This window comes from Anomaloglossus baeobatrachus, chromosome 11, assembly GCF_048569485.1.
Source record: "Anomaloglossus baeobatrachus isolate aAnoBae1 chromosome 11, aAnoBae1.hap1, whole genome shotgun sequence".
NCBI classification, from domain to species: Eukaryota; Metazoa; Chordata; class Amphibia; order Anura; family Aromobatidae; genus Anomaloglossus; species Anomaloglossus baeobatrachus.
Window position 1 is genome coordinate 19425736 of NC_134363.1, and position 27665 is coordinate 19453400.

Here is a 27665-nt window from a genome sequence, read left to right on the forward strand (position 1 = left end):
GGGTCGTCATTTCATCTTCCAACAAGACAACGACCCAAAGCACACAGCCAAGAAAACCAAGGCCTGGTTCAAGAGGGAAAAAATCAAGGTGTTGAAGTGGCCTAGTCAGTCTCCTGACCTTAACCCAATTGAAAACTTGTGGAAGGAGCTCAAGATTAAAGTCCACATGAGACACCCAAAGAACCTAGATAACTTGGAGAAGATCTGCATGGAGGAGTGGGCCAAGATAACTCCAGAGACCTGTGCCGGCCTGATCAGGTCTTATAAAAGACGATTATTAGCTGTAATTGCAAACAAGGGTTATTCCACAAAATATTAAACCTAGGGGTTGAATAATAATTGACCCACACTTTTATGTTGAAAATTTATTAAAATTTAACTGAGCAACATAACTTGTTGGTTTGTAAGATTTATGCATCTGTTAATAAATCCTGCTCTTGTTTGAAGTTTGCAGGCTCTAACTTATTTGCATCTTATCAAACCTGCTAAATCTGCAGGGGGATGAATACTACTTGTAGGCACTGTACGTTTTACCATATAGTGACCCCGGTGAATAAAATACCCCCAAAACAATCATGCAATTGCAATTTTTTGCAATTTTTCTGCACTTCTAATTTTCTAATTTTTTTCCAGTTTTCCATTACACTATATGGTAAAACGTGATTTAAATGATTTCATTTAAAAGTAAAACTCGTCTCGCAAAAAATCAAGCCCTCATATGGCAAGATTGACAGAAAAATTAAAAAAGTTACTGCTCTTGGATGAAGGGGAGCAAAATAAAAAAAAATGGAAAATCACCCGGGAGTGAAGGGGTTAATGAGAATCATGTCTTATAGTCTTTAAACATACAGTATGGGCATATCATGCGTAAATGTAGGTGTTTTTTTTTACCTGATAGCCCCTTTAATGTATAATTTTGGAAGAAGAAGGTTATTTAATGTCTAAGCCAAAAAATCCCAATGCCAATAGGGTCATAACCACAACAAATTATTACATATTATGATGGTTAATTTATACTTGTGTGTGCCAGTTTCTTATAGAGAAATACAGTGAAGCAGAGATAAAACAATTTAATAATATATATATTATGTATATATTATACAGCGGTGGCACACAATGTGTTTCCTCTGTCTGTCTTGCTTTTCTCATAGGGACCGGAGCAATTGCCTTTTCCGACTCCTCGGTCAACTCCTGCTACATATTTTGCTCATCCATTTCTGAATTATTTATGTCTTTATTTTTCCATAATTAGGAATTGCAATAGTTGGATTAACAACCTTAAAAATAAAGAGAATTAAAAAAATAAAGTTTAGAAAAAAAATATTCTTATACTACAGGTTTTTTTCTTCATTTTTTTATCTATATTGTTTTAGTGATTTTTTTCCTTGGACCTATCTGTATGCCTTATAACATCACATAAAGGTAGTAAATGATTCAACTTAAATAATACAAAGAGTACCGTATTTTTCGTTTTATAAGACGCACTGGATTATAAGACGCACCCCAAATTTAGAGGGAAAATAAAGTAAAAAAAAAAAAATGGGGTCCGTCTTAGGCTCTGTGCACACTAGACCTTTTTACTCGCGGATTTACCCGCGGATTTGCCGTGGAAATTTCTTGAGAAATATCTGCAATCTTTGTGCAGACATTTCCCAGCAATTTCTATGAAAAAAAAAATAGCTGTGCGCACTTGTGCGGATTTTTCTCAAGAAATTTCCTTGAGAAGAATTTCTCGAGAAACTTTCTTGAGAAAATGAACATGTCCATTATTTCCGCAGGTACCCTGCAGATTTCGGCAGTACAGCCTGCAAAAATCCGCAGGGAACCACCCGCGGGAAAATCGCGGCAATTTCGCGGCTATTCCGCGGCTAATCCGCGGCAAATCTGCGGCAAATCCGCATGCGGATTTGGTGCGGATTTTTTCCGGAGGTCCGGAAATCTTTCACTCCCAGAAGTTTCTCAAGAAATTTTCTTGAGAAACTTCACATTTCTAGTGCGCACATAGCCTTATACTCTGGTGGTGTCATACTGGAGGAGGGGTAGCAGTGTTAGTGGAGCGGGGTCACAGGAGGCAGAGGCGGTGCTGGAGTAGGGCGATGCTGCCGGCATTGCAGTGGGGGCTGTGATGGCGGCATAGTCTGTGCTGGCTGTTTAGAGCAGGGTGGTGTGGCGGGTATCCCAGATTCTCTGTCGGTGGTTTGGGCTTCAAAGAAATGGTGCCTGGTGGCAGCTCATGCACAGATGAGATCTTGGCTTGTCATTGAGCCACGCCAGATCTGGGGGCCATTTTCCTTAAGTCCACTGCAAGGAGATCAATGGGTCGGAGGCAGCGCATGTGCAGATGAGATCTTGAGCCAAGAGCTCCATCTGCACATAATTTGACTCCGGGTGCCATTATTTGTAACCCCAACTGCCGACAGAGCATCTGGGACACCTGTCGCCCCGCCCTGCTCCACACAGCCAGCATGGCCCCACCATTATTTGTAGCCCTAACCGCCGACAGAGCATCTGGAACACCTGTCTCACCGCCCTGCTCCACACAGCCAGCACGGCCCCCGCTGCCAGCACGGCCACCGCCGCCTGCATGGTGCCCATTCTCCACCTCCCAGTTAGTTACATTTGGATTCTAAGATGCACCCCTCTATTTCCTCCCAAATATTTGGGAGGAAAAGTGAATCTTTTAATCCGAAAAATACGGTAAGTATATGTGCAAAGGACCCAGTGTTTCCAATTATGAAACAGGGGAACCACTTAATTTCCCTTTATCATTGGTTCAGAAGAAGTGAATGCTGAGCAGCCACATTGACCACTTCCATTTTCTGTCCGTCTGAGCTTTAGCGTTGTTCCTCCTTTATACTGAATTTGGTCACGCTTCTTTTTTTTTAAGAACTGTATTATTTACAGTAAAGTATTATTTTAGTCAAATTAAACTTAAGTGAATAAATAGATCGGCAAAATTATAGCCAGACGTAAATTATTCTTACTCTCAAAGTATCATATTCTTCCGCAACGTCTCTTTTTATAAGACTCGTGTAAGTAAGTTCCCGGTTTTCATCATTCTAGAACAAAGAAAAGTTTAAAAAAAATATTTTAATAAGACACCCAAATATTGGTGTTTCCGCCAAAGTTCTCCTCCTTGAGCAAAAAAGTGTTTCTATTGTCTATAGGACTCAATGGCTTTTAGGCATCATTTCATTTTTGACAGTTATTTGATGTGAAAAATTCACTATTAGGGATTTTTGATTTGTAACAAAGATAAGAAAGAAAAACACAAACAAATGATTTTTTATCTTTTTACATTTGTCTTTAATATCTCAAAAAAACATTATTTTCTGCTCCTTGGAGTATTTTTTTTTCACTCGAGTTTTTTTGGGGGGATCATTTTACAAGAAAGTGACTTTTTACACTAAAAATATTAATTTTGCATAAACTTCGCCGACTGTCATGGCAGCATTGGGATATGTTGAAATTACAGATTTTGACCCACCACCTGATGGTTTTTCTGCTGGGACCAATGTCACCAAGAAAACCATTGATAACACATTACGCCGTAATGGCTTACAATCCTGCAGTGTCTGCAAAGTCCCATTACTCAAGAAGGCCCATGTGCAGCCGGCCCGTCTGAAGAAGGCCCATGTGCAGCCGGCCCATCTGAAGAAAGCCCATGTGCAGCCAGCCCGCCTGAAGAAGGCCCATGTGCAGCCAGCCTGCCTGAAGAAGGCCCATGTGCAGCCGGCATGTCTGAAAAGGGCACATGTGCAGCCGGCACGTCTGAAGAAGGCCCATGTGCAGCCAACCCGTCTGAAGAAGGCCCATGTGCAGCCGGTCAGTCTGAAGAAGGCTCGTGTGCAGCTGACTCATCTGAAGAAGGCCCATGTACAGCCAGCCTGTCTGAAGAAGGCCCATGTGCAGCTGGCCCATATGAAGAAGACCCATGTGTAGCCCGCCCGTCTGAAGAAGGCACATGTGCAGCTGGCCCATCTGAAGTTTGCCAATGAACAAGTGGATGATTCTGAGAGTGATTGGGAGAAGGTGCTGTAGTCACATGAGACAAAAGTTGAGCTTTTTGGCCTTAACTCTACTCGCTGTGTTTGAAGGAAGAGAAATGCTGCCTATGACCCAAAGAACATCATCCCCACTGTCAAGCATGGAGGTGGAAACATGTTTTGGGGGTGTTTCTCTGCTAAGGGCATAGGACTACTTTACTGCATTAATGGGACAATGGATGGAGCTATGTACTGTACAATCTTCAGTGACAACCTCCTTCACTCCGCCAGGACATTAAAAATGGTTTGTGTCTGGGTTTTCCAGCACGGCAATGACCCAAAACATACAGCCAAAGCAACAAAGGAGTGGATCAAAAAGAAGCACATTAAGGTCATGGAGTGGCCTAGCCAGTCTCCAGACCTTAATCTCATAGAAAACTTATGGAGCAGCAGAAACTCTGAGTTACCAAGAGACAGCCTCAAAATCTTAATGATTTAAGATTGGAGAAAGAGAAATACTGCCTATGATCCAAAGAACACCCTCCCCACTGTCAAGCGTGGAGGTGAAAACATTATATTTTGGGGGTGTTTCTCTGCTAAGGGCATAGGACTACTTTACCGCATCAATGGGACAATGGATGGAGCTATGCACTATATAATCCTGAGTGACAACCTCTTTCCCTCCGCCAGGACATTAAAAATGGGTCGTGGCTGGGTCTTCCAGCATGCCAATGACCCAAAACATACAGCCAAGGCAACAAAGGAGTGGCTCAAAAAGAAGCACATTAAGGTCATGGAGTGGACTAGCAGTTCTCCAGACCTTAATACTATAGAAAACTTATGGAGGTGCTGAGCTCCGAGTTGCCAAGCGACAGCCTCAAAATCGTAATGATTTAGAGATGATCTACAAAGAGGAGTGGAGCAAAATTCCTCCTGACATGTGCGCAAACCTCACCATCAACTACAAAAAACGTCTGACTGCTGCGCTGCTAACAAGGGAACGGCCACCAAGTATTAAGTCTTGTTTGTCAGAGGGATCAAATACTTTTTTTTTCTCTGCAAAATGCAAATAAATTTATATAATTTATACAATTTGATTTTCTGGATTTTATTTTGGATATTCTATCTCGCACTGATAAAATTAACCGACCCTTAAAATTATGGACTGTTCATGTCTTTGTCAGTGGGAAAACTTACAAAATCAGCAAGGGGTCAAATACTTATTTCCTTCACTGTATATGGAAAATCTATTGGTTTCTGTGTACACCATGTAGATCCAGAGGTGTTTTTCCAATATGAATTTGGATTAAAGGGGTATTACTATTCTAAAAATTCATGGCATAGTCACAGGTTACATCATCAAAGAATGCCAAATTCGGCTACTATTTCTGGCACCTGTACTTACCTCCCAAACTAAGTGCCATTATTTGTCTGCAGTAAACGGTGAGGTGGTCACACGTGTTGTCCTCTCCTTTCACTTCCATGGGAATTTCCAAAATACTCATGTCATAGAGCTCATCTTTTTATGGAGTGCTCATGGAAAAGAATGCACAGAGCAGCACATGTGTGACCACCTATTAGGCCGGCGTCACACTTGCGAGTGCCTCGCGTGTATCTCACACGAGTTTCGCGTTGCATCACCCGTTATGGACTCACACTCTCCTCACAGGAGCGTCTCAGCTGCATAGAGATACATGCAACCGACCCACTCTGTGAGGAGAGTGCAAGTCCGTGCCGGGTGATGCAATGTGAGACTCACAAGATACAAATGAGGCACTCGCAAGTGTGACACCGGCCTTATGCCAGCGTCACACACTACGATATATCGGGCGATATGTCGTCGGGGTCACGTCGTTAGTGATGCACATCCGGCATCGTCAGAGATATCGTAACGGGTGACACCTCCGAACGACTGTGAACGAGCAAAAATACTCACCTTATCGTTGCTCGTTGACACTTCGTTCATTTTCAAAATGTCGGTCCTCCTTCTGTGCTCCGGTTGTTCATCGTTCCCGAGGCAGCACACATCGCTCCATGTGACACCCCGGGAACAACGAACCCAGCTGACCTGCGTCCCGCCGACAATGCGGAAGGAAGGAGGTGGGTGGGATGTTTACGTACCGCTCATCTCCGCCCCTTTGCTTCTATTCGCCGGCCACTGTGTGACGGCGCTGTGACGCCGAACGTCCCTCCCCCTTCAGGAAGAGGATGTTCGCTGCCCACAGCGAGGACGCTTGGCAGGTAAGTACGTGTGACGGGGGGTTAACGACTTTGTGCAACACGGGCAACTAATTGCCCGTGACGCACAAACGATGGGGGCGGGTATGATCGCTCGTGCGATACATCGTACCGTGTGACGCCGGCTTTAGAGTTAAGAAAATCCCATTCTCGAGGTAGATGTGGGTCTGGGAAATGGGACCACAAATTTATCAGTTATTTACAGTATATTTTGAAAATATGCCATGAATATCTGTCATATCTCACATACGGATGTCCTTTTAATTGTAAGATGTTTTTTTTAACTAACAGTGCACTAAATGTCAAAATCATATGTAACACGTAATTTTTTTTACTGTTTCTACCCACCTTTTTGGTTAGCGACTTTTTACATATTTTCTTTCTATAAAAAAAGAAGAAATTATAAAAAAAATTATTTATTCACGTTGCAACTGGGGGCTTAAAGAGATCGTGTCTTGATAGACTTTTATTGGATAAAAATACACCATAAATGTCTATTACAGGTAGATCTTTTCTCTGACTCTCACATTTTCCTCTGTAATATGTTAACATAAATTCCTAGACTCGACTGGTATTTTGGATGCTGCATCTAGAGAGATGGTCGTGCTTTCGCTCTACTATTTATTTGGTTCTTGGCTGTTTTTGAGCATCTTACCGAATTGGATGGAGATTTGCACATGGCAGCCACTGCAATAGTCATAGTGCCTATGGCACCAATTGGAATAGGGAATTTAGGGTCCCCTTTCTCGGAGATAGGAGAGACCCATATTTTTTATGCCATTATTGCATTTAAAGGGAACCTATAACCAGTTTTGGCCTCTATACGTTTCAGCCACTGGTCTGGCGCATCCTCTCTGCAGTGTTCGTCGTCCTCTTTCAACCCAGCCCAGTGTGGATGGTGTGTCCTACGTCATCCACATAGGCTGGCATTGCGGTCCTGTACAGGCGCACTTTGATCTGTCCTGCTGAGGCCAGATCAAAATAATGTAATGCGCAGGTGCGAGGAAAGGTTAAAGATCGCCCGTGCATGCGCACTACAATACTTTGATCTGCCCTGACCAGGGTAGATCAACATGCGCCTGCACAGGACCACAAAGCCAACCTGTGTAGATGACGTAGGACACCACACTGGGTGATCCACACAGGTAATCCACACTGGGCTAGGTTAAAAGAGGATGACGTACGCCACAGGGCTTGTCTGCAAGGCAATAGCGTTTTGAACCTGGTTGGCTCTGGCAATTAAAGCCCTGCAACCAGGAGGAAAATAACTTTCCCGGATCAGTAAATTACTTTCCCAAGAAGCCGAAAAAGCACTAATGCATGCCCTTATTATCTCCTCCTGTACAAGTATATTGTTTATGATTATTGTACTTGTCCCTATTATGTATACCCCTTTCCGAGTGTAAAGCGCCATGGAATAGATGGCGCCATAATAATAAATAATAATAATAATATTTGCACCTCCGGCACTGGCACCGGAAAGGTCTAGAACGTTATTAAACCACAGATTAACCATATATCTGCAGGTTAATGGTGTTTTTTTCCACCGGAGACTATAATTAATGGGGGTGTAGAGAGTAACATTATTGTTATTCGTACACACAAATCCATTTATTGTATGTAACATACCTTTTTAAGATGCAGACAATTATTACCGGAAGTAGTATAAGTAAAGTCACAAATCCAGCTACGCCACCGATTATGAAAATATTCCCAATGTTCTCATCTTCTGCCGGATCTGACAATAGAACCATATTCATTCCATAATGATTTATACCAATTATTTATACAATATTCAATTTATAGAAAATTAAATAGAAACTTGTTGAAACATCTAAAATATTCCCTTGTAATCACAAGGTAAGTCTGGCCCACAGGTGAACCGGGGAATTCCCCGGGGGGCCCTAGTGAGCCATGGACACCTCACAATGTAACCAGTAGTTGGTACAACACACTTGATTCTCTATGTACAGATATAACAGCAACTCTTCATTCATTTAACAAACTGAGAATTTATTATATGAAATCAGAGGTGAATTAGTGAATAAAGATCATGTAATGTTTGTATGTAGCTGAACCGATGAGACCTGGGTTCCCCAGTTCGATACTGACAAAGGTAGAGGACACGGTGAGCAGAGATGAATAACGAGAAACTATAATAAGTAGCTCGTGGCCACCACCTGGTGGAAGAACAAGCAACATTCCTTTTTGGGAGTGTTGATTGCGAAACAACAGAGAATGATAGATGAAGAAACATGATGGAGAACGTATCATATTACATTCTTCTGTAGCAGAAGCTATAAGTTAAAGTATTGGGACATTTTACAAGAAAACTGCAGTTCCCTCCAATGTCAAATGCATCGAATAATCAAAATTTTTGGAGGTCCAAGAGGTCAAAACTCGCCAATCATAAAGTGATGGCTTCCAATCAAAGTGGAAAAGCAATGTCTATTCCTATAGCATTTCCAAGACAACTCACTATAAAGAGCTTTAACAGCTTATTCCCATATTCAGAGATGGATTGTCATGACTATTTCTTGGCTCTAACGGGGTTAAGTCAGGTGGGAGGGATCTATTCGGTCGTGCCTCATTCTGGGACCATCGCCACTTTATTATGGTGTGGACTCCTCCGGGACACCACCAGTAATAGTTCCTACTCTGCAGCGTGCGCACTGGTTCCTGTGAGTTTGCTCTGATTTGTCCTGCTACCCAGCTTCCCTCTCCCTGATTTTCATTCTCCCCATACTGTCTGTCCACCATGTCTACCTGACCCTGGTCCCGTCCCGTGCCTCAACCTTCACCTTTATACTTACGTGCTGTCCTAGCTTCTACCTTGGTAATGTCCCCTGACTATGGCTCCTCTCCTCCTCGGCTCTTTACGTGACTTTTTGGCTTCTGACCCCCTTGCTTCCATTTCATTTCGGCTTGCTCACTCCCCTGTATTGATGTGACGTTAAATTTGTCTTGTCTGACTACTCTTACACTTGTGCTAATGACCTCTGCTGGGTTTTTGCATTACTGCACTTTGGAGTTCAATCTCCACTAAGTCCCTGCACCCCCTATTCGAAGCTTGACATGGATATTATAACATAGTGATTGTAAAAAAACTGTAATTTTGTAATTTATTAAGTATTAAAATTTTAAGCCATTCTTTAGATAACAATATTCATCTTTTGTTTACAGCTCTTTGCCAAAGAGACTGATCACCACTTCATAGTAAAACATGTGCAATGCTCCTTTTTGTTGAGCTTGTAAGCACTGCTTTGAAGTTAGTCACTGTTGCTGGACTTCCTAATCCTGGATAGCTTCAGTATACTGATTACAAGCTAGACAGCAGTGGTGGATGGTCTCCAAGGCAATGAGTTGTAAACAAAATAAAAATGTTACTATTTCAAGATAAGTTGCAAATTTTAATTGCAAAGCACTATTGTCACAATTCCTCTGTGCAGAGCACCTTGCCTTTGGAGATGCTCTGCTGCACTTTCCTGTGTTACTGAGCTAGAAGTGTGTTTAACAGCACAGGATTCCATGTTGGTGCTGATTACTCAGGTGTCCCATCTTTCTGGTAATGGCTCTTCTTTACTGACCATGCTCACCCAGGACATTGCCAGTTGTATTTTCTGGTTCTGCAGTTGCGCTGTTGGCCTGTGTCTCTGTTCTGATCTTTGTTCTCTGACCACAGATTGTTATTTGACTTTTCTCTGCCCGCTCCCTGTTCCTGTCATAACCTCCTGCCTGTTTGACCTCAGACTGTTACCTGACCACGTCTCTGCTTTATCCCTGAACTTGTTACATGCTCTCCTCCAATTCTGACACTCAGATACTGCCCTGACTACACCTCTGTTTTCTCCTTGTGCTTATACGTGCCCTCCCATTACCAGATCCTGGCTTTCCTGGCTACGATTCTGCCCACACTCCCCGCAAGTAGTGGCTAGCATCACAACTATCCAAGAAAACTAATTTATGAAGATGGTAGCAACCTTATAAAAGATGAGAAAATGGCTATTTTATTCCCCCTAATGAAAAGAGAGAAGCTTTCACCATAACAACATAGAGAAGCTTGATATCCATGTATGAAAACACTATGAAGAAGCACGCTTGGCATGGTCAAAAAAAATAGGCAAAAACCGAATTGTTTTTTGGAAACGTCCACATCAAGCTTGCTACATAGAACACTCATAGAGAAGGTCATTGGGCAAATTGACGCAGCAATCGGAAAGTAATAGAATAAACCTTATTATATAAAACGGGGGAATAAAAGTGAAAAGAACTCAACTTGTATCATCAAAAAATGAAACATGATAGGAATAACCGTATGGAGGATGTTGGAGCCGATCTATGACATCCACTACAACCTTTCCGTTAACACTCACATTGTTCAATGAAAGAGAAGACAGATGAATTTGTGGCTCCGATGTCATTACTTGCAGAACAGATATACTTCTCTGAGGTCATATTCCTCACACTTATTTCTTCACCAGTTCTATTTAAAGTCTTGATCTTTCCAACTTCAAACCACTTGTACTTAGTCAGTGGTGGATTAGCATGACTTGTGCACCGTAACATCATGTTGTCACCTTCTTTTGGCTGATTGATTTCAATAAATGAAATAGTCACACTCTTTGGCTTATCTGTAAGCAAAAACAAAACATTTATTGTCTTGATTAGTATGTTTTTTAAAATTTCTGTTTTCTCTACAGCAGATTTCTCCATTCTATTAGCCAAATTGGCACTGAAAAATATTGTGCCATTTGGCCAACAGGATTTATCAGATTGTAAATCAGAAATAGTTTATGACTCCATTGAATTCATGAAATGAACACGTCTTTCAAATTCACCTGATTCTCAGGGCGGTGGGTGACAACTTACAGACAACTGACAAGCAAAAGGGTAACGATGTTTTGAACGTTTCACTTTCCGGCTCCATTTCTCACCATCCACTACACCTCTGAGCATGAGATAACCTTCATTTTATAGACAATCATCTTACCTATCTCATACATAAATTTGACTTTCAACTATTAGTATATGATTGGTTATGCAGATTCTTTTCCTGTCTGTAACTGCATTGTTACCGTTTTGCTCCTAAAAATCTAAATTTAAATTTGTATTAATTTGTTAATATTTTGTAAATCTCCTTTAAGTTTTAACACTGCCTGAATCCTTCTGGGTTCTCAACAACATTCCAGCATGTCTTGACCGAAATCTAATCCCAGGTTTCTTCTACAAGTTACCAATGTTCGTGTATACTGGTCAGGTCTCTTCTCCACGTTCCCAGTGTTGGTGTATACTGGTCAGGTCTCTTCTCCACGTTCCCAGTGTTGGTGTATACTGGTCAGGTCTCTCCTGTACGTTCCCAGTGTTGGTGTATACTGGTCAGGTCTCTTCTGTACGTTCCCAGTGTTGGTGTATACTGATTGGGTCTCCTCCCCATGTTTCCAGTGTTTGTGTATACTGGTCAGGTCTCTTCTCCACGTTCCCAGTGTTGGTGTATACTGGTCAGGTCTCTTCTCAATGTTCCCAGTGTTGTTGTAAACTGGTCAGGTCTCTTCTACATGTTCCCAGTGTTGGTGTATACTGATCGGGTCTCCTCCCCATGTTTCCAGTGTTTGTGTATACTGGTCAGGTCTCTTCTCCATGTTACCAGTGTTGGTGTATACTGGTCAAGTCTCTTCTCCGCGTTTCCAGTGTTGGTGTATACTGATCGGGTCTCCTCCCCATGTTTCCAGTGTTTGTGTATACTGGTCAGGTCTCTTGTCCACATTCCCAGTGTTGGTGTATACTGGTCAGGTCTCTTGTACACGTTCCCAATGTTGGTGTATACTGATCAGGTCTCTTCTGACAAGCTCAATGACAAGCTGAGATTTCATCTGCTCACCTACGGGTGCCATTTTCATTAAGTCCGCTGCTGGGAGATTAATGGGTTGGAGGCAGTGCATGTGCAGATGAGATCTTAAGCCGGAAGCTCCATCTGCTCATGTGCCGACTCCAGACGCCATTGTTTGAAGCCCATTTTCAGGATGGCCCCTGCTTCACCACAGCTCACAGAACATCGCCCGCAGCATGGTGCAGTGTACCACCGACGGCAAAGAGCAGAGCACAGCCCACAGCATTGCCCCTGTGTGATGGTGGGATATTGTGGGTCATGTACCATTTTGTGTGGGTTCATGTTTAGGCATGGTTCACTATCCATTATATGTACTGCTTATGTGTACATTCTATTGTCTGTAGATAATCACCCCCTACAGTGTTTCTGTCCCTAGTCTGGGGGAGGGGTCCAGGGATTCAACTAAACTCTGTTTTACTTGGAGATTGGCAGTCTGTTGGAGAACTTCAAGAATGAAGCAGGAAGATTGATCCACTGGTAGAAATTGAGACTTCTCAGAGAGAGACCTGGACATTTATCGCTTACTGGACTATATTTGTGTTACTGGATTAATTTTACCCTCTGTTTTGTGGATTATCTTATGGACTGTTTTGATTTGCTTGGAATAAATGCTCTTTGGATTGTACCACCATTTCTCGCTCTGTTGATTGTGGGATATGGGAGAAGGACCCCATGACATCTGGTGGCAGCAGTGGGATCAACAGAGCGTAGCCTAATGGAGATCCACCAACAGAATGAGTACAGAAACTAGACTGCTTCCAGTCTAAAGGAGAGAGCCAAAGATCTGGGCCTGAGCTACCAGGGACTGAGTAAAGAAACCTTAATTGATCTACTTGTGGGTGAGAGCCAATCCACCTCTTCCCAAATGTATGACGGACAAAAACTGGGGACAGGGATCCCTGCCCCAAAAAGCCAGTGGGTGGTGTGGTTCGAAGAAGAGATGGCAGCTCTTGGCCCCGGTGTATCTCAGGAATATAAGGAGCAGGCTGCTTGCCGAGCACAGAGGGGCAAGAATCAATGGAGTCCGACAGAGAGAGTAATGTGAGTTGGAGTGTAAACCCAGCGATCCTGGAGCCTGTGCGTATCACCCGGGCGGACTTCAAGCCATTTGATGAGGCTTCCAGAGATGTGGAATGGGTTCTTCAAGGACTTTGAGCAGCAGTGTGTCATGATGGAGGTTCCCCACTCTGGCTGGGTGCGTTTGTTAGTGGGACTCCTGAATGGAAGCCTGGCAGAAGCTTATCACACCATTGACTCACAGCAGAACCGGGATTACAACATTGTAAAGCGGACTATCCTGGATTACCATGCTATCACCCCAGACTCACATAGGGCACAGTTCCGAGACCACTCATGCACCACAGGGGGATCGTTTAGGATGTATACTCATAAAATGTCCCAGGCATGTCGGAGATAACTGGAAGCGGAAGACGCCTTCACTGTGGAAGATGTTATACAGGTATTTCTTATAGAACAATTTCTGTACAAGTTTCCCTCAAATACGGGAATGGGTCAGAGAGCGCACGCGATGCACCTTGGATGGAGCTGCAGCCCTGGCTGATGAGACCCTTACTATCCGACCGCAATGGAGGGGGCTTCTGGACAATAAGCCACATCCTGCTCCTGCTCCCCGACCCTCTCCAGTTATATCTGCCCCTCCAACCAGTCACAGGCCGATGACAACCGTGGCTCACAATCCTGGGCCCCAACAGTTCCGACCACGCCCTGGGGGGATCACAGAGAGGAGATGCTGTGGGCGCGGACAACCTGGGCACCTGCAATCCAGTTGTCCCACAAGGACTCTGAGGGATCCCCACGCACCTTCATCTCGTTCAGTACATTTTGTGCATTCCATCCCGCCTAAGGAAGAGTTACCACCACCTCCACCGGAGTGTACCACTGACCACTGCACCATAGATGCCCCTGTTGGAGTGTATGGCCTCCGGCCTGTGTCACCAAGTTCTCCTACTGCCTTATCCAGAATGCAGATTGAAAAGAGTACGATGCAGAGGAGATGTTATCGATGTGGACAGCTTGGGCATTTACAAAACACTTGCCCTGTTGGTCGATTAAGGAATGACCTTGCACCAAATCAACCTGTTCATTCTCTACAGCCGAACACAATGGGGGAAGAGTTCTCACCCCTTCAAATTGACTTGCCTAATGATTCACATACTTATGGTCGGCCACTAGGGGTTTATGGGGTGCGAGCCACAGCCCCGAGTTCCTCTTACCATCAAAGCAAGCACTTACAGGAGGTTGCGCTGGATGGACAGAGAGTCATTGGATTTTGTGATTCTGGGGCATTTCTCACAATAGCTGATCCCCGGGTGATTCGGCCAGAGGCGATACATCATGGACCAGGGATTGTTATTGAATTGGTTGGAGGACAAAAAAGGAATATTCCAAAGGCGACTGTGAATCTGGACTTTGGCTTTGGAGTAAAGCAATGTGTGGTTGGGGTGATGAGCGGCCTGCTTGCAGATATTCTCCTAGGAAATGATGTGGGAGATCTACAATGTCGATTTTGTGGGTGCAAGAAACACAATTTGAGTGAAGGAGGACACAAAGGGAAGCTTGTCCTTCCAACCCTACCGCTATACAAGGGACCATCTACAGCTTTATCATCCAATACAAGTGTGGAAGCCAACACCGGAATGCTGATGGACTGTCCCAGTAAGAAGAACCATAGACTATTCACAGCTGAGCAACATGGACTTAAGTGAGATGGCCAGAGGTCTGTGTAAATCTCATGGCATACTCACTTATTAAAAAGGAGGGACAGGATGTGATGGTGGGATATTGTGGGTCATGTACCATTTTCTGTGGGTTCATGTTTAGGTGTGGTTCACTATCCATTATTTGTACTTACTTATGTGTAAGTTCTATTGTCTGTAGATAATCACCCCATACAGTGTTTCTGTCCCTAGGTCTGGGGGAGGGGTCCAGGGATTCAACTAAACTCTCTGTTTTACTTGGAGATTGGCAGTCTGTTGGAAAATTTTCAAGAATGAAGCAGGAAGATTGATCCTCTGGTAGAAGCTGAGACTTCTCAGAGAGAGACCTGGACATTTATCGCTTACCGGACTATATTTGTGTTACTAGATTAGTTTTACCCTCTGTTTTGTGGATTATCTTATGGACCATTTTGATTTGCTTGGAATAAATGCTCTTTAGATTGTACTGACATTTCTCGCTCTGTTGATTGTGTGATATGGGAGAAGGACCCCGTGACACCCTGTGACCCTTCTCAACCACCCCCCGGTAAGCTACCTTCGCACCCCTCATTTTCCTCACAAATTTTTAGGAGGAAACATGCGTCTTACAATCCAAAAAGTACGTTACTTGTAAAAAAATGTAAACAAAAATGGACGCCATTGTTTGTTTGAAGCCCGCCGGTAAGCTACATTTACATTATAAGACGTACCCCTCATGTTCCTCCCAAATTTTTGGGAGGAAAAGTGTGTTTATAATCTGAAAAATACGGTACTTGTAAAAAATGTTGAAAAAAAATGGGGGAAAAAACCCTTAAAAAATAAAAAACAAAAACACTTGAAATTGCATCTTTTCTCAAAACCTAAAATACCATAATGTATAAAAAAAATTGTTTAAAAGAACTCAAGTCCTCAGTGGTTGATAAATTTTAATGGCTAACTGAAAAGATGGTAATAATTGCAAGCTTTCGAGACTACTCAGGTCTCTTCATCAGGCATGGTATAACACAAAATCTGAAGAGTCACATATTTATACACAACAGGACATAGAATGGGGCAAAATGGAACTATGGAACTAAAGACACTTCTGAAGAAACGAAAATAAATGCCCCATTCTATGTCCTGTTGTGTATAAATATGTGACTCTTCAGATTTTGTGTTATACCATGCCTGATGAAGAGACCTGAGTAGTCTCAAAAGCTGCAATTATTACCATCCTTTCAGTTAGCCATTAAAAGGTATCAACCACTGAGGACTTGAGTTCTTTTAAACAATTTTTTTTTATCTATACTGGCTAACACGGTACAAAGATATATTTTACTTGTATCATAATGTATAAAAAACATATTTGGTATAACTTCTTACAAAATCATCGGAATTTATAAAATGTAAAAATATTTATCCCATAGAGTGAACACAGGAATGGAAAAAAAAAATCAGATTTGATGTATTAAAAGTGATCAAAACTTTATAACAATAGAAATGTCAGCTAGACGTGCAAAACACAAATCCTCAACCAGCTCCATCCATGGGAAAATTAACAATTTATCAATTTATTGGTTCCAGAAAATAGAGATGCAAAATATTATTATTTCACAAAATTAAGAACTTTTTTTAACTACTGAAATAAAAAAAAAACCCTTCTAAGTTGAGCATCAGGATTTTCCTCCCTGATGACGCTATAAGAAACCCTGGTGAAACGTGCGTTAGGGGGTCTTAACCTCAAACACCTCTGGCACAATTTAATTCTTTCCCTTACATTTACAGTTACTTACATTTAATATCCAGCGTTACAGATCGCTCTGAGATTTCCATGTTTGGAAAAGTGACTATACATGTAAGTTGAGTTTTACCATCTCGGTATGAAGGAATATATTTAATTGTAGACTTTATCCTCCAAATTCCTTGGTCAAGATCCTCATGGCTCAAGGACACGTCTAGGTCAGGTTTATTCCATGTGATGGATGGGGGGCTGGAAGCACATGTGTGATTTACAGAACAGGTGATATTGACTGGTTCCTCCTCTTTCATGTGATTGGGTCTATTATTATTATTGGTTCAGGTGGAGCTTCTGGAAAAAAGAGATGAATTAAAGTCTGGAATACAAGCCTCCTTACACTTCCATGTCATACTCCACAAGGAGAAACATTACCCCTTAGATCCCACATGTTTAGTACTCTAGGCGCAATAATAGTTCTTCTAATGCTAAAGATATAGTATTGCTAATGCCTTTGATAAAGTGGAACAAGTAGTATTATCAATAATAGTATTATTATAAGAAGTACTGAATAATGGTAATCATTGAACAACAGTACTATTATAACTCCATTCACTACTAATGTTCTCAAGAGTGAAGGGACTTATAATTCTATTTTTAATGCTTATTATTTATGTCTACTAGGTAAGGAGGTCAGCTCTTACAAGCTCTTTGCCATAGAGGTTGTTAGTGCTGCACTGAAAATGGCGACTTTGTGAGGCAGGAGAGTCACTGTGTCTGAGAGGCAGGTGTGTCTCTATGTCTGTGAGGCTGGAGAGTCACTGTGTCTGAGGCTGGAGAGCCACTGTGTCTGAGAGGCAGGTGTGTCTCTATGTCTGTGAGGCTGGAGAGTCACTGTGTCTGAGGCTGGAGAGCCACTGTGTCTGTGAGGCTGGAGAGTCACTGTGTCTGAGGCTGGAGAGCCACTGTGTCTGTGAGGCAGGAGAATAACGGTGTTTGTGAGGCAGGAGAATCTCTGTCTGTGAGGCAGGAGAGTCACTGTGTCTGTGAGGCAGGAGGGTCACTGTGTCTGTGAGGCAGGAGGGTCACTGTGTCTGTGAGGCAGGAGGGTCACTGTGTCTGTGAGGCAGGAGAGTCACTGTGTCTGAAAGGCAGGAGAGTCACTGTTTGTGAGGCAGGGGAGTCTCTGTTTGTGAGGCAGGAGAGTCCCTATGTTTGTGAGGCAGGAGAGTCCCTGTGTCTGTGAGGCAGGAGAGTCACTGTCTCTTAGGCAGGAGAGTCACTGTGTCTGTGAGGCAGGAGGGTCACTGTGCCTGTGAGGCAGGAGAGTCACTGTGTCTGTGAGGCAGGAGAGTCACTGTGTCTGTGAGGCAGGAGAGTCACTGTGTCTGTGAGGCAGGAGGGTCACTGTGCCTGTGAGGCAGGAGAGTCACTGTGTCTGTGAGGCAGGAGAGTCACTGTGTCTGTGAGGCAGGAGAGTCACTGTGTCTGTGAGGCAGGAGAGTCACTGTGTCTGTGAGGCAGGAGAGTCACTGTGTCTGTGAGGCAGGAGAGTCACTGTGTCTGTGAGGCAGGAGAGTCACTGTGTCTGTGAGGCAGGAGAATCACTGTGTCTGTGAGGCAGGAGAGTCACTGTGTCTGTGAGGCAGGAGAGTCACTGTGTCTGTGAGGCAGGAGAGTCACTGTGTCTGTGAGGCAGGAGAGTCACTGTGTCTGTGAGGTAGGAGAGTCACTGTGTCTGTGAGGTAGGAGAGTCACTGTGCCTGTGGGGCAGGAGAGTCACTGTGTCTGTGAGGCAGGAAAGTCACTGTGTCTGTGAGGCAGGAGAGTCACTGTGTCTGTGAGGCAGGAGGGTCACTGTGCCTGTGGGGCAGGAGAGTCCCTGTGCCTTTGGGGCAGGAGAGTCCCTGTGTCTGTGAGGCAGGAGAGTCCCTGTGTCTGTGAGGCAGGAGAGTCCCTGTGTCTGTGAGGCAGGAGAGTCACTGTGTCTGTGAGGCAGGAGGGTCACTGTGCCTGTGAGGCAGGAGAGTCACTGTGTCTGTGAGGCAGGAGGGTCACTGTGCCTGTGGGGCAGGAGAGTCCCTGTGCCTTTGGGGCAGGAGAGTCCCTGTGTCTGTGAGGCAGGAGAGTCCCTGTCTCTGTGAGGCAGGAGAGTCCCTGTGTCTGTGAGGTAGGAGAGTCACTGTGCCTGTGGGGCAGGAGAGTCACTGTGTCTGTGAGGCAGGAAAGTCACTGTGTCTGTGAGGCAGGAGAGTCCCTGTGCCTTTGGGGCAGGAGAGTCCCTGTGTCTGTGAGGCAGGAGACTCCCTGTGTCTGTGAGGCAGGAGAGTCCCTGTGTCTGTGAGGCAGGAGAGTCACTGTGTCTGTGAGGCAGGAGAGTCCCTGTGTCTGTGAGGCAGGAGAGTCCCTGTGTCTGTGAGGCAGGAGAGTCCCTGTGTCTGTGAGGCAGGAGAGTCCCTGTGTCTGTGAGGCAGGAGAGTCACTGTGTCTGTGAGGCAGGAGAGTCAATGTGTAGCTGGTGTAAATCCACCAAAAATCATCGACTCTGGGATAGGACAAAGATCAAAGCAAATGTATTTGAGCAATTATGGTACATGACAGTAATAAACCTACTGCAGGTTTTATAGAATCTTCCCCCCATTTACCTATGATGGAGAGTCTACAGAATCTTTCTTTATTGATGTGATAGGAGTTTATCTCTTTATTGATTCCGGGGTAAATCTCCACTGGTTCTTGCACATTATTAATCCTCAGGGAGCAGTCGCCCATTGAGTTTCCCACCAGAGACGTTCTTCCTTTATACTTCTTTTCCACATCCTTTGGTTTTCTACTATTGAATATCCTTGGATATCCCACCAATGCGTACTGATACCAGAACAAGGTAAAGGTTTGAGTGTCACTGGGATAAGTGAGTTTACAGGGAATTTCCACACAAGAACCTTTTAAAACATCTATAGAACGAGGGAATGTAAACCCCCACTCATCGCATGGGGCTTCATCACTGCAACCTAAAAATAAAAAAAGAAATATAGATTATCCATTTATAGAATATCACAAAAGTGAATACACCCGCCACAATTTTGTAAATGTTATTTCATTTCATGGGACAACACTGCAGATCTGACCCTGTGATACAATGTACAGTGTAAGGGGCACTTTGCACGTTGCGACATCGCACCTGCGATCTCGTTGGGGTCAAATTGAAAGTGACGCACATCCGGCACCAGTAATGATGTTGCAGCGTGTAAAGTCTACATACACCGATCACCGATCGCAAAAACATCACAATCGGGTGATCTGTGTAGCGTCGGTCATTTCCATAATTTCGGAAAGACCGATGTTACGATGTTGTTCCTCGTTCCTGCGGCAGCACACATCGCTGTGTGTGAAGCCGCAGGAGCGAGGAACATCTCCTACCTGCGTCCTGGCTGCAATGCGGAAGGAAGGAGGTGGGTGGGATGTTTACGTCCCGCTCATCTCCGCTTCAATTGGCTGCCTGCCGTATGACGTTGCTGTGACGCCGCACGACCCTCCCCCTTAGGAAGGAGGTGGGTCACCAGCCAGAGCGACGTCGCAGGGCAGGTATGTGCCGTGTGAAGCTGCCGTAGCGATAATGTTTGCTACGGCAGCTATCACTAGATATTGCATCTGCGACGGGGGCGGGGACTATCGCTCTCAGCATCGCAAGCATCGGCTTGCGATGTCGTAGTGTGCAAAGTACCCCTAAGTGTGCAACTTGTATGACAGTGTAAATAACTCAACACAGCCAATAATGTCTAAACCGTGAGAACAAAAGTGACTACACCCCTAAGTGAAAATGGCCAATTTGTGCCCAATTAGCCATTTCCCCACCCTGTTCCCATATGACATTAGTGTTAGGCTATGTTCACATTTCCATTGTTTTGCTTCCGTTGCAAGCCATCACCTTGAGGAAATACGGTATCCTGCAAAATATTTTGCAGGACTCCGTTTTTTCACCATAGACTTCTATTAGTGACGGATTGTGACTGATACCCTTGTGTTGCATCTGCCATGTGACGGATCAGTAGTTTAGTGACTGACCGTCAGGCGGGAGCAACGCTGCATGTAACGTTTTTTGGAGAGGCAAAAAAACGGACTCCGCAGGTGTCCGTCGCCATCCGTCACAAGCTATAATGGATGTCTATGGTGCGGGATTTCATCATAATCCGTCACACGACGGAATTCATTGCTGGATTCCGTCATGTTCTACTGAGCATTTCCAGCATATTTTGCAATTCCACTGGGCTGTCCAAAACACAAACGGATCACGACGGATCCGTCAAAAAACGGACGCACAATGAATGTATCAGATGAGACGAATCAGTTTTTTCACAGGATTCCTGTGAACGGAATCCTGTGAAATAACACATCCGTTGCGTTAGTTGACATCTCAAAACAATGGATCCGTCGCAACGATGGACCTGACGGAAGCAAAACAACGGAAATGTGAACATAGCCTTACAAGGTTTCTAGTGTGAATGGGGAGCATGGGTGTTACATTGGGTGTTATCTCTCACACACTCTCTCATACTGGTCACTGGAAGTTCAGCATGGCTCCTCATGGTAAAAAATTCTCTGAGGAACTGAAAAACAGAATTGTTGCTCTACATAAAGATGTCCTAGACAGCATGAGCATGCTAAAGAGCAGAGTATGATCCTCTCCTTTTCTATTCCAACATGATAATGAAACCAAACACACCTCCAAGATCAACATCAACTTTGCTAAGAATTTGGTTAAAAATTGGTTAAAAATAAAAATGGAAATAACAAAAATGGTGAAGGGAAAAACGGAAGGAAAAACAATAGATGGCAGTACAATTTCATTAGGGCTTACAACCGTAAGGCTATGTGCACAGAGTGCGTTTTTGGCTGCATTTTTTGCGTGCGTTTTTGGGCTCAAAACTGCATGACTTTGCTTCCCCAGCAAAGCCTATGAGTTTTCATGTTTGCTGTCCACACAGTGCAGTTTTATTTAGCTGCGTTTTTGAGCAAAAAAAAAAAAAGGTCATGTCAACTCTTTTCTGCATTTTACTACATTTTTCACCCATGGGATGCATTGGAAAAAGGCAGCAAAATGCAGAGATCAAAAACGCAGCAAAACGCAGCCAGAAACGCGTCAAAAAATAATGCATTTTTACCAATGCTTTTTTGCAGCGGGTGCGTTTTTTTGTGTTTTTTAGCGGCAAAAAACGCTGCATCTTTGTAATCACAAAAAATTGCAAGGTGTGCACATAGCCTTATAATAACAATATTAGAAAAATATTGAACAAATACTGGCATCTATTGAAAAGGGATACGTATTTGAAAAAAGTACTACCACAAAAACCTAACATTACCTATCGCAGGGGACAAACTGTAAAAGGCATTATTGCCCCCCAGTAATTTAAAGCAATTTCCACAGAAGGGTCAAAAACCCATGTTAAAAAATAAGAAAAATAAATAGAGAAAAATAGGTGTTACAAGATGCCAAGCAAAAAAATGCTGCTGTTGTGAAATTATTGATCACAATGCAGATACTGTTTTCTGCAACAATACGGGGGAACAAATACCAATCAAGCAGAAGTTATCTTGTGACAGCCAATTTGTAGTGCATGTAATTACATGTGTCTGTAGCAATCAGTACGTGGGGCGCACCATGCAGTCGCTTAGAACATGTATGAATGGCCACAGGCACAATGAAAAAACTGGATTTATGAAACATAGTTTATCTAGACATTTAGGCTATGTGTCCACGCTGCGGAAAATGCGCGGAATTTGCCGCAGATTTTTTGCGGAAAAGCCGCAGATTTCCCGAAAATCTGCAGCACAGGTACTTCCCAGCCATTTCTATGTCATTTTTGAAATGCTGTGCCCATGCTGCGGATTTTTCCGCAGCGGATTTCGTGCGGATTTTGGTCCGGAAAAATCTGCAACATGTCAATTATTGTTGCGGATTTTCATTCGGATTTTTCCTTTAAAATTGAAAAAAAAAAAAATCGCAAAATCCGCGGCAAATCCGCATCTGCGGATTTTGCTGGAAAGCTGCGGATTTTGATGCAGAAAAATCCGCAGCTACATTCTCCCGTGGACACATAGCCTTATGCCTGAAACATAATAAAAAAAATCAACATAAAAGTAACACAATTCCTGAGGATTGTCCAAACCGTGTTGAAAGATTGAACCGCAAAGAATCCTTTTGGATATTTAAAATGGGGACTCTACACTCAGATGGGCTGAGCAACATAATTGAGGGAATATAGAGCAAAAAAGGATAACACATCTCAGGGTTGAAGAAAAGAAAAAAACAGAGATACTAAATTTTTATAACAAAATGTATTACTTTATATGATCTGTATATGTGAATATAATGTGTGTATTTTTGATATTGCTTTTTATGAAGTGTTTTTTTCAGAGTGTTTGATAAACTCTTTTATACAAATATACTTTGAAACCTAACAAAGGTAGTAGGTAGCTACATGTAATTATATATCACATCTTAATGTTTTTTTTCTTCATTTAATTGTATAGTGTAAGGATTTCTACAAACTACCGACCTGCAGTGCAATTTCTAATGGGTGTGTCAAAAACTGGCCAGACTTGGTCCCCACCCAAATGGACGTGTTAGTACTTCCTATAAAATTTAATATAAAATCTAATCAGAAATGTAGTGTGTTGTGAATGTTGTCTGTGTGGGTGCTGTTGTGAAGTTCCCTCTGGTGGCCAGGAATGGTAGTGGAGCTGAATCTGAGCCTGTGACTCCGATAGGTGTCGGAGTTAATTGGGAATTGGGGAAGTCCTATTGCAGACAAGTCTGGTCTATGTAGGAGATGACTTTTTGCCTTGCTAGTGCCAGTTATAATTGTATTCTCCTCAGTCTCTGCTCATGGCTTGGAGTTTTGTCCTTCCCTGTTTCCCTGAGCAAGACTTCTGCAGATAAGTTTTCAGTTTTTTCCGTGCTTCCTGGTTTACACCTCGCTGTGGTTGTTTTTCCTTCTTTTGCTTTGTATCTGTTTTCTTGCAGGTGCAGTTTTGTTTCTCTTGTGTTGAGCATGGGGATTCCCACTGTGCTACCTCTCCTGCAGATCAAAAAAGTCTGTGGAGCCTCTGTTAGAAGTCTCAACAAGGAAAATAGCCAGATATTCCTCTTGGAAGTAACTAGCCAAGGAGTGGCTCTTTTTAGGAGACCATCATAACCACCATATTAAGTGGCCCTATTAGTCAATATCCAGCTCTTGATGAGTTTAAAGATATGACAAGGGAATTACCAAGGCCAGGTATCCGTCCACAGACAGCTGTTTTGGAGTGTTGACCCTCATCAATGTGGAGTAGGATTCTGGCCAAGTGGGAGCAATGCCTAGTAGACCAGCAAGACAAAACAATCACTGATCTCGGGGAGACCTGCCAGAGAAAACATTGCTGGCAGCCAGCAAAGGCGCTCCACACAGTGAAATCCTACGTGCATTGCTCAGTGGGAAGTATGCAAATCAAAAAAGTCCACGGAGCCTCTGTTAGGACTCTCAACACAGACAATATTTTTCATTTTGAGACTCCTAACAGAGGCTTAATGGACTTATTTGATTTGTAACTTCCCAGGGGACAATGCACCTAGGATTTCACTGTGTTGAGCGCCTTTGCTGGCTGCCGACAGTGTTTTCTCTGGCTGGTCTCCCCGAGATCAGTGATTGTTTTGCCTTGCAGCTCTCCTGCAGGAAAAGGGATTTTCTTCCTGTCTAACTTGATTATTTGCTTTTCTGTATTTTTATGTTCTTTTTGGTATTTTGTTCTCCCATTATTTACAAGCGTACCTGATATAGTGGGGAGGGGTGAGATCGTATGACCTCCAGGGCCATTTTTTACTATCAGGAGTTTGGTATTTTTCAACAGGGATTTAGTACTGACCACAATCAGTTCTTTTCCTTTTCTTAGTATCAAGTTAGTTGGGCCTCGCCTTTGCTAAATCTATTTTTCCTGTGTATTGTGTTTTCCTATATCACCGTAATCTTTATATCTGGGGGGCTATCTACTTCTTTGGGGACTACTCTGAGGCAAGGTAGATTTCCTCATTTCATTCTGTGAGGCGTAGCTAGTTTCTTAGGCTGTGACGTGGCGTCTAGGTTTTTAGGAACGCTCCACGGCTACTTCTAGTGTGGTCTAATAGTCAGGGGATTGCAGTAAGCCCAGGTTCCAACTACTCCTGTTTCTTGGTGTTTTTTCAACAATGGGAGTTTTTTGCAATCTTCTATGGTTACCGGATCATAACAGCAGTGCATCTAGACAATATACCTGAGGAAGACATTTGTTTGTCGAAATACATTGTTTGTTCTTGTAAAAATAATAAAAAATTGTACAGGAAATAATTACAGCCTGTATGATCAAATTGTTTGTGAGCGCACACAGCCTGGAGGATTTGACTTTGCTATTATTCCTATGGTAACTCGGGCTGAGTTATAGAATAGCCACCAGGAGTCTGCAGCATACCATTTGGGAAGGAGAAACACTCCATTGAGATCTGAAGTCCTAAAGGACCCATAAGCAAGTTAACAAGGCTTGTCAAAGGTGAGTGTATGAATATATAACATTCACTCATGAATTATGTATACAGCTACATTTAGATTGCTGCGCTTTTTGCTTTCTTTTCCCTTTCTCTTTGGTGAATGATTCTATGATTCAGTAAACATTGATTAATTAATTGAAATTTCAGCTTTATTTTCTCTGTAACACTGTAATATACTATTAACATGTTATACATAAGGTCAGGTGGACATGGCCAGTGATATGTCATGGGAATAGCTGTGACCAATCACATTAATGCCCTATGTATATATCTGAGCATGTGCTGGAATAATAGAGCCTAAAGGCCCCATTACACGCAACGACGAATCTAACGATATATCGCCGGGGTCACGGATTCTGTGACGCACATCCGGCATCGTTAGCGACGTTGTTGCATGTGACAGCAAGGAACGACCATTAACGATGGAAAATACTCACCTTATCGTTGATCGTTGACACGTCGTTCCTTTTCAAAAAATCGTTGATTGTAGAGGTCGCAGGTTGTTCATTGTTCCCGAGGCAGCACACATCGCTACGTGTGACACCTAGGAAGCGACGAACTACAGCTTACCTGAGGCCGCCGGCAATGAGGAAGGAAGGAGGTGGGCGGGATGTTCTGCCCACTCATCTCTGCCCCTCCGCTTCTATTAGGCGGCCGCTTAGTGACACCGCTGTGATGCCGAATGAACCGTCCCCTTAGAATAGAGGCAGTTCGCCGGCCACAGCGACGTTGCTAGGCAGGTAAGTACATGTGACGGGTGTAAGCGATGTTGTGCGCCACGGGCAGCGATTTGCCCGTGACGCACCACTGATGGGGGGTGGGTGCTATTGCTCACAACATTGCTAGCGATGTCGCAGCGTGTAAAGCCCGCTTTAGGGTTCAGCAAGGGCCCCATATGGCACCATCCATGGTAATGGACCTTTATAGAAAACTAAAACTTATCCTAAAATTATTCATATGTTTACAAATATACCTGATACTGTGACTTGGACTATTTTCTCCCATTTTAACTTAAAAGAATTGATCTCCTCGCTGATTCCGGGGTAGTACCACGCTGTGTGTATCACATCTTTGATTTTTAGAGAGCAGTTGTTTGTTCCATTTCTTATAAGTGTGGTGCGACGTCTGTACTCCGGGAGGACGTCAGATGAGTCTTCACTGTAGATTATTGAATAATACAATTTATCATACTTATACCACACAATATGGACCTCTCCATAGTTATTGGGGGCGGTGAATGTGCAGGGGATCTCCACATCAGAATGTTTCCTTGTATTTATAGTTTCTGGGAAAGTAAATGTCCAATTATCTTCCAATTCTTCTGCAAAACTCCCTGGATAATAAAAGCAATACAAAGAAAAATATATTTTGAAAGATTTTTTTTTTTTATTATGTCATATGTTAAAACCAAAACCAAATATTCCAGGTCTGTTTCATTCTCTCAGTTTCCATCCGAGAGCGTCTGTCACATTTATGAAGATACATTGTAGCAGGGAAAACTTTTCTCCTTACGGAGATTGACAAGCCAATCTGGCTGCCAGTGAGAAGACTTAAGGGGACTTTACACGCAGCGATATCGCTAGCGAGTGTACCCGCCCCCGTCGTTTGTGCATCACGGGCAAATCACTGCCCGTGGCACACAAAATCGTTAGGACCCGTCACACTACTTACCTGCCTAGTGATGTCGCTGTGGCCGGCAAACCGCCTCCTTTCTAAGGGGGCAGTTCGTGTGGCGTCACAGTGGCGTCACAAAGCGGCCGTCCAATAGAAGCGGAGGGGCAGAGCCGCCGTAACATCCCGCCCACCTCCTTCCTTCCTCATTGCCGGCGGCCGCAGGTAAGCTGTAGTTCGTCGTTTCCGAGGTGTCACACGTAGCGATGTGTGATGCCTCGGGAACGACGAATAACCTGCATCATCAACAATCAACGATTTTTTGAAAATGAACGACGTGTCAACGATCAATGATAAGGTGAGTATTTTTGATCGTTAACGGCTGTTCGTTGGTGTCACACGCAACGACGTCGCTAACGATGCCGGATGTGCGTCACGGAATCCGTGACCCCGGCGATATATTGTTATATATATATATATATATATATATATATATATATACGTCGTTGTGTGTAATGGGGCCTTTACAGCTGCAACGCTCCTCTGGGAAATATTTCCCAGAGGAGTATTGCAGCTAGAAGACTCCTTATTGACAGCCAGATTGGTTTGTCAGTCTCTGCAAGGCGAAATGTTTTCCCTGTAGACCCCACTATAGCTTCTCATACAGACAGGTCAGATCTCATACTTTGCACTGATGAAGGGCAATCACCCCGAAACACAGTGTCTACAAATTGAGGTTCTGATCTGGCATAAATTAAAAGGCTCATTAAAGGGCCACTTTTGAGTTTTAGGATTCCTAGTTTCAACAGTTGGCGCTAGATATCATCTACTTCCTTCCTGAAGAGACAATTTGTAGCAGGGAACAAACCTAATCCATAATGTTTACCTTACCCAGAGAAAGAAGCAGAAGAAGCAAAATCTTCCAAATGGAGCTCAACCGGGTCATTGTTCCAGCATG

The 27665-nt window shown here is 43.5% G+C and overlaps 1 pseudogene; it reads right to left on the reverse strand.

Annotated features, from left to right (window-relative positions):
* Positions 1-475: 475 nt before the first annotated feature.
* On the reverse strand, positions 476-27665 carry LOC142256314 (B-cell receptor CD22-like; annotated as a pseudogene).